Source organism: Capra hircus, unplaced genomic scaffold, assembly GCF_001704415.2.
Source record: "Capra hircus breed San Clemente unplaced genomic scaffold, ASM170441v1, whole genome shotgun sequence".
NCBI classification, from domain to species: domain Eukaryota; kingdom Metazoa; phylum Chordata; class Mammalia; order Artiodactyla; family Bovidae; genus Capra; species Capra hircus.
The window spans coordinates 1-8,274 of NW_017190431.1; the positions used below are offsets into that span (position 1 = coordinate 1).

Here is an 8,274-nt window from a genome sequence, read left to right on the forward strand (position 1 = left end):
CCTGTCCTCCAGGTGGTCCAGACAGGCGTTGACCTGGTCCAACATGCAGTTGATGGCGGCATACACTGCCTGTCCGGCCTATGTCGCCGTCCTGGTCTTCGGCACACATATCCACAGCCCTGTTCCACGTGGCAGCAGACAGGGCGGCCTCGTGCACATGCAGGACTCACGTGATTTGGAGTGAGGCCGCGAGGGTGCTCAGTCTCCCTTTTTCTGCTGACCCTCTGTTTTGATCTCTTCTGCACACTGACACCAAAATGGTAGATTAGGAAAAAGCAGATTGTCTTAATGGAGTTTACCACGTCCCCAACCCATGTGTCCTTGCTATGGACACTTAACTTTTTCTCTTTATCTTTTGCAGTTTATATCATTAACTCTCTTCTCCCATGAGGCCAGAATGTGCGTTCTTCCCTGGAAGGCCATATTCTTTCACATTCCTGCTCCTGTGCACTTGCTCCTCCTTAATCCTTTAAACTGCCTCCTCTCTTGCCCATGTTCCGCGTCAACTCTCTTGCAACACACATTTCAGCCTGGTGCATCTTTTCTTCACAGACGGGCCTGATACGGTCAACCAAATCTTCAGTACATTTTTGCCAATTCCTCTTATCAGGGCACCACCCGCATTGTGCCTTCTGGTAAAACCAACGAGTGGACAAGGGAGTTTATGACCTTCTCATGGGGAATATCGAATATCACGGGGGCTCTCCTAATGAAAGGTACTATTTCAGTGTCCCCTTATGTGCTATAGAATCGTCATATGTGTTTGCGCTCTATATTGAGCTATATTATACAGGAGAAAATGAGCAACTAAGCTGATGAATTGGAAACTGGTGGTAAAAGTTTTCAAGAACAAGACATATAGATGAAGACATGCGCAAGTTAATAAGTCAACAAAGACATTAGCATAGATGAAAGTAATAATTGCGGAACAAAACAACCGGCAAACTGGCCAATACATTGTAAGATGTGGATTAGGTTACATGAAGGTAAGTCGAAAAAAAATCAGAGAAAGCAGATCAGTGTCGGCAGAGCTAGCATGGGAAAGTCTCCGGAAAGGACGTTGTATTTGACGAGAGACACGCACGGTGATAAGGTAACAGTCCTAGCTGTCGTTTCATGAAAGCTTAGTGTGTGTTAGTCACTGGTCTAAATGCTTTTCATGAACTCACTGAGGGTCATGGCAGCCTGAAGACACAGTTCTTATTAGGATCCTCACTCTACTGATTAGGAAACTGAGGCACAAAACAATGAAGGATGTTCAGCTGGTAGGAGGAATAATTGTGATATCAGTGCCAAGAGCATACCTCAAGCCATATACTGTACACGGTAGGTAAGAAGATATTGTTTTCTTCAGACAGACCATGAATGTGGAATGAAGTATAACTGAGACAAGAATGAAAGGCAGGACTTTCCTGGTGGTCCAGTGGTTAAAACTCAGTGCTTTCGCTGCTGTGGGCCCAGCATCGGTCCCTGGTCAGAAAACTAAGAACCCATAAACTGTGCGAGACAAGAGAAAAATAAAATAAAAAGAATGAATGGTGACCACAGATCGAGGAGACACTGGTGATCGGAAAGATAGGACCTGTGTGGTAGTGGTCATTGTGTGCCAGGGATTGAAAGGGTCCAGCATGTATCCATCTGCTGACGCCAGTCAGAGGGACAAGCCTAGTAACACATGGGAAAGACTTGGCAGATCCTGGGGCAGGATTCACATCAACGGCCCCAGTCTTGCTTGTCTTCCCTCCCCATGTGGATTAATCATCCTTTACTGATTCCTGGACAAGGCCTGCAACAGCTCTCCTGCCCTCTGGATCTTTGTCAGAGTCTCACCAGTTCTAGAAGAGCTCACCTGTCAGCTTTCTCGGGGCTTGCAAAGGAGCAGCTAACCTACTGGAAAAGAAACCCCTCTGGGCCAATGTCTGGCTGTTTGTTTCTGGTATCTTAGTTTCCTCACTCATAGTTTGGAACTAATTTTCATGTATTTGATTTTGCTGTTTCTTCTGAGTTCTATTTGAGGACTATGAAGCCAAGTGTAACAGCTGCAGCTGGCTGCGATATTCCAGGTTTATTAGTCAGAGGTATTCAAGGAAACAGAACCAATAAGAGACATTTTATATCTATATCTATCTATCTATCTATATCTATATCTATCTGTCTATTTATCTATATGTTGGCTGTTGGTTTAGTCACTAACTCGTGTCTGACTCTTGTGACCCCACAGACTGTAGCCCGCCAGGCTCCTCTGCCTATGGGATTCTCCAGGCAAGGATACTGGAGTGGGTTGCCATTTCCTGCTCCAGGGGATCTTCCTGACCCAGGAATCAGACCTGGGTCTCCTGCATTGCAGGCAGATTCTTTACCAACTGAGCTAAAAGGGAAGCCTATATATATACATATATACATATATACATACATATGTACATATACATATACATATGTATACATATACATATATGTATATATCTTGAGGTTTATCTTGAGTTTAGTTCCCTATTTCTGGAGGCTGAGAAATTCCACAGTCTCCTGCCTACAAGGTGTAAAGCCAGGAAAGCCAGTGGTATAATTCAGTCCAAGTCTGAAGGCCTGTGAACCAGGGGGGCTGGTGGTGTGAATCCTAGTTGAAGAGAAGGAGAAAACGAGGAGAAATGTTCTATCTCAAGCAGCGAGATAGGGAAAAAAGGGAAGAATTCTTCCTTTCTCTGCTTTGGTTCCATCTGGGCCCTCAACGGATTGGATGATGCCTACCCACATCGGGGAAGGCCTTCTATTTTGCTAAGTCACCGATTCAAATACTCATCTCATCCAGAAACACCCTCACAGATACAACCAGAAATAGTGTTTAATTCGGACGCTCCATGACCAGTCAAGTTGGCACCTAAAATTAGCCGTCACAGTGGGTAGGGCAGCATCATGGACTGCTGCATAACACGGCACACCACGAAGCCTCAAGTGAGCTTTCCCATGGGAGGGACAGTGCTAGCATTAGATCATCTTTCCTAGGAGCACTGTGCACTGTGACCATGCAGTCCAGCTAAGGGACCCCGTGGCTATGTGGTCCACACACCATGTAGAGGTAGATGAGTTAAACACTCGAGGTAGTCAGGCCTAGGGGAACTGTGCCCTCTTGTTTGTACAATTCACAAGTTGCGAGCAGGTGCAGAAACCTCTCAGCGAGGGGCCTCCTGGAAGGAAGTGGGCTTCCAGTCTCACCTTGGATAACTGTGAAGCTTAGGGACCTTTGCAGCAGAGAGATGAAATCCTCATATCTTTCTTCCTATAGCAATAGGAGGAATAACTCTTGTGGTTGGGGTGGGAACATGAATTCAGGAAAAGAGTTAGGGAAGTGATTTATGCCTGGGCCTTGTAGGAAGGACAAGATTTTCACAGATAGAAAAGCAGGAAAGGATATGAAATTCCTGAAAAGGGTCGTACCAATCCTAGCAAGCTTCTAAGAGTTAGCCTGTTGTCAGCGTTCCCTGGTCTTCCCCAAATGTCTGCAACCTGAACTCACTTGCAAAAATATCCAGGTGCAAACCTTGGGTCCCTCACACCATGCACAGCCCAGTACTATTTGACCCCAGAGCTCAGAGACAAGTCCTCTGCATCTCTGCTCTGATACATCTCCATGTCCGTATCTAATATGAAGAACTCACATTTTGCCTGGAAGGAGTAAAGCTTGGAGGGCTTCCTGGAGGGGGAGGTAATTGATCTAGGCCCGGGTAAACTGAATGTGCATGCTTTCCAAAGTCTAAGATGACAAGAAACAAAGCACAAGGTATGTGCAAAGGCCTAAGAAGTCGAGCTAGGCCTTGAGGGATGGACACGGCTATAGAAAGACGTAGGAATACGAGCAGAGCTTTCCTGACGTCAGCTGGGCCTTGGGAAATGGCCAGTTTCCCGCCAGTAGACCTGCCTGAGAGGAATGGCCGTTCTCCCCGTCAATCATCGCAGGCCCACCAATGACGATGTTGGGAGGCGGGGGGCGTGAGAGCTGGAAGAAGCCCTAGCGCGTGCCTTAGCGCGTGCCTAAGCGCGTGACTGTCTGGATTGTGCTTCCGTAGACCGTTTTCCTCGGTTAGGATTTAACGTGGCGGCCCCTTTCCGGAGATCGTAGAAGTGTAAGTTTTACTAACCTGATTCGTATTTGGCTGTCTGCGGTGTGAGTTGGAGAGTCGGGTAGATGGTGTGTCCTGATGGACACTTTGACAGACGTGTCTGCGGGCTCCTGGGTGGATGGCGGAGACGACCTCTCAGGCACTTCCGGGTTTTGGTGTGGGGCATTATTGTAACGGCATGCTGAAACTTGAAGATTTTCTTTGTTTAAATGTGGGTCTCGAAGCTTCCATCCCAGTTATGGTCTTAATGCTTTGTAGTGTTTGCGGCTTAAAGTGAGGGAAGGGCGGGTGCGTTTGGCTGGGTGGGTGGGGGCGCCGGACAGTCTGCCTGGTGACTGGCGCCGCCATGGAGCTGATTCTGCTTTCTGTTGTAGGGCGTTTGGGGCGGATATATCGCTGCCGGGGATTGGTCCAAATGTTGATCTTGGCCATTTTTGTGACCTCTCTTAACCAATGAGGGTATTTCTGTTATTTTCCACGTGAAACGAGACAGTAAGGCTCTGAGGGATCGTGTGCGGTGTTAGGACAGCTGACGGCCCTTGGCTGCCTTGGTGTTTTGTGGATAAGGGAAAGGGGAAGTTTGCCCCAGCCAGTCTATGTTACGAGCTTCCAAGTTACCTAATTTTCCTGCAACTGTGTTCGGCTGTCCATCTGTAAGCAAGTCTCCTTGTAGATCTGTATAATCACTGTTTCCTTCAGGACCTGTGATGGAAAAATCTAGTACTGGCCAGCCTATGGGCCTGTAATGAGAAGAGACTGGACCCGGAATTAGCTGTCCAGACCTGCCAGATGAGTAAGTGCTGCCTTATGCTGTGTGGGGCCACAGATGCTGGGAGGAGGGTAGCATCCATCCCATCAGCTGTACCATTATTTAACATGGTGTTGAAATGTCTTCCCTGAGTCTCTAAGACAGGAACTTCCAACAATGTCAGGATCACTCCCTGAGCGCTGCTCAGACACTAGGTTTATAATCGATGTCTTTAACTAGTCAGTGGCATCTTTTTCCAGTTCACCGTGAGTGCCATTCTTAGAGACAGACTGAATTTATTAGAATGTCACATTTCCAGAAGGCCTGATCTTGCCATTCTCACATCAGAGCTCTGATCTGTCTTTTTATCCTTTTGGAAAACACTTGTAATACCAGGCAGAAGCAGGCTGGACTGGATGGGATTGTGAAAAACAAACTTCAGGAATCCAGAGACTGTGGGAGTGCTGTTTTCTTTCAGGTAGGGGAACATGGATTTGAATGTAATTTGAAGCCAGCTCTGTTGAGGAAAGGGGAGAAAGATGAGGCCTGTACACCAAGTGAGCGGCAGAGAATGACAGTCTGCCAGTCTATCCCCTCTGTAAGCGGGTGGGCGTTTACTTTGCAGGGGTCCTGGAGGTGTAGGCTAACAATTCAAGTAATATGCAGGTCAGTACTTCACTAAATATTTACCCTTCCACAGTTTGTCGGCTTTTTTTTTTTTTTTTTTTTTTTGGCTTTGCAGATGTTGCTGAGACAATACATCGTGTTTCATTAAAAATAAACTTTAGTGTCTGAGTCTGACCCTTTCTTACTGTCATCTTTGAGCCTCAGTTTCCACATTTGCAAAATGGGAATCACACCTTGCTCTCGGGGATATCTCTTGTATGGTTTTTGTAAAGTGCTCAGCACGCAGGAGGTACGGAGGGAATTAGTACACCATTTCCAGAAAGTGGGAAGAGAACATTGTGGCTTCGTTTAGCTCGTCTCCCTACCTGTCCAGACCCCCATTTCAACCAAACGTTTGTTTCCTTTCACAGGGCCAGCAGATTTCCTCAGATGTTACTGGGCTGCTCTTTGGAAACCAGCCTCATTAATCCTGCTCTGATGCCAAGAGGTAGCCCAGCAGCTCACACCTTGCCTTGCCCTGAGCCACTTTCTGTTCTGGCCATCTCTGACGCCTTATGCCGAAGCTGATGTGGCTCAGCACCAAGTTCAGGCACCAAGAAGGTGCTTGTTAACTGGCAGTGTGGGAAAGGTCTCCTCTCTTTCACTGTCTGTATAACGTTACTTCTTTCCCGGGCAGGGGTTAATTTGTTGAAAATGTGTGGAAGAGTTTTCACAGTTGGGGTGGGGGAAACGCGCCAAATAGAAATATGAACTCTTCTAAGGTGCATTCAGAGACACTTCTAACCTCCAGTTTCATAGAAACCTCGGGCTCCTCTGTTGCTGTATTAGCACGGGTTTTATCCAGAAGGAGGCATCACAGAACCTGAATTTCATTCACCGAAGGTTAAAAGGAAATCCACATTTCTTTGTGATTGGAAACTAAAGTGTGTAGTCTTTAGAGGGCATGTTTAAAGGCTCTTTGGTTATCCCTGTAATTGGTGAAATTACTTTAAAGCTGTGAAAGAGGGGGGTGGTGATAGTTTCCTACTCAGTGAAAACCTGAAGCCTGAGATACTTAGAGAAACCTGTCCTAGGCGCATGTGCCTTCACCAAGTGACATGACGATGATCAAAACTGGCTTATTTCCTAGTCAAAACAGTTGTGAAACTTGAGGATAACCGTGAGGCCTTCCTCCCCTTCCATACACACTTGTTCCCACTGCCCATCAAAGTGATCCTGGCTGACTTCGTTGGAGGCAGGGGTCAAGAAAACCTAAATGGATGGTTTAATAGGTAAATCTGCTGTGTTTTGGCACTTAAAAATAAGTCACAAGGTTGAGGATTCCAAAAAGGTGACTCGCCACCTGGTGACAGTCTCACAAATCAGGGCTCTCATGGAAAGAGAAGGTAATCCTCTTCTGAATTTGAGGTGGAATCTGGCTTGCTGGTTCCTTCCCAGGAATTCATTCCTAGGCCAGCCATGTCACTTAGGCTCATGAGACAGCACCTCAGTGAATGTCTACTCACTCGTGGAATGTTAGTGTTCTATAAATTCTTGGTGGGAGGTATTCCTTTGGATACATACCACAAGTGGGATTGCTGGACTAGATGGTAGTTCTGCTTTTAAGTTTTTGAGGGACTTTCATACTGTTTTCCATAGTAGCTGTACCAATTTAACCTTGAACTAAATGAGTTTCGTGAGCGGTGGTTAGGCCACTCTTGATTGTCGGTTCTTTTCAGGAGAAGTACTGTAGAGATTAGAGGCTCAGAGGGGAACGCACTTCCCTGATCAGGAAAGGTGGAGTGACTGACTACATAAGGACCTTCGTTGGGGTGCCTAAAGCCTAGAGGTGGGGAAGGGGCTGGGAAGAGTGACCCTCTATGGAGCTGCTCTCAGAGCACAAGGAGAAAGCTGGACAGGAGGACATAGGCCCTCAGTGTGAAAGGTGCATCGGCTTTCTGTGGTCCAAGGTGTCTGCTACCTATTTCTCAACCCCTGGTACTGCCTGGGATCACTGCAGCACGGGGACTGAAGGTAATAGTGCACATCGCTGAGTGTGACATGAGAGTGGATTACTTCCTGGCCAAGGGGAGACTTTGACGATGAAGGCTTTACCCTTTGCTACAGCCTTCCTCAGAATTTTGGACTTCGCTGTTAGAGATGTTCTTGTGTTCCTGCTTCCGTCTGTGCACTGCCTTAGGCTGTCGAAAGCGGCTCAGGAAAGGTGACCTTTCCCCCTGCTATACTGTGGCCTAGGGCAGTAATCTGGGGGTCTCCTGGGAGGCGCCCACTGATGTTGACTGCACTTGTTTGCGTAGACCGCTCAACTCTTCTGTTGGGACTACCTGTGGCCATGAAGAGGCACGTGAAAGTGAGCTGCTGTTGCTGCTGTGTTCTCCTGATATGGCAGCCAGACACTTCTTCCTTCAACACCCACACACCTCAGGTGCCTTGCTCAAGTCCTAAGGCAGGCGCATATTGGCAATGGCAGCATGTGGGGCATGGGAGATGTTGAGTCTGGGGCAGAAGTTGGCCGTAGCCCGATGTCAGAATTCTGTGCCATTGTGCAGAGCGAGGGCACATTGGGATTCCCGAGGAGTCCCAAGTCTGTAGGAATGTGGTTGGAACTTTCCACGTTCGCTTTCTGCACTCTTCCACTGGGCACGCTCTGCACGTTGGTTGGAAGAAAGAGGTCCGACGGGGTCTCGTCAATGAACTGTCCATGAATCGGGGGCCATTTGCTTCTTTCGGGGCATATGCCGATGAGCCTGGATGTCCAGGAACCTCCCGAGTCAGTGCCCCAGC

At 47.6% G+C, this 8,274-nt stretch overlaps 1 long non-coding RNA gene across 1 annotated transcript; it reads left to right on the forward strand.

The window, feature by feature from the left end:
• Positions 1–4,094: 4,094 nt before the first annotated feature.
• On the forward strand, positions 4,095–6,995 carry LOC108634848. Its single transcript, XR_001917702.1, has 4 exons — positions 4,095–4,118; positions 4,815–4,908; positions 5,260–5,341; positions 5,901–6,995. It is a non-coding gene; the product is annotated as an uncharacterized LOC108634848 (long non-coding RNA).
• The last annotated feature ends 1,279 nt before the right edge of the window (positions 6,996–8,274 follow it).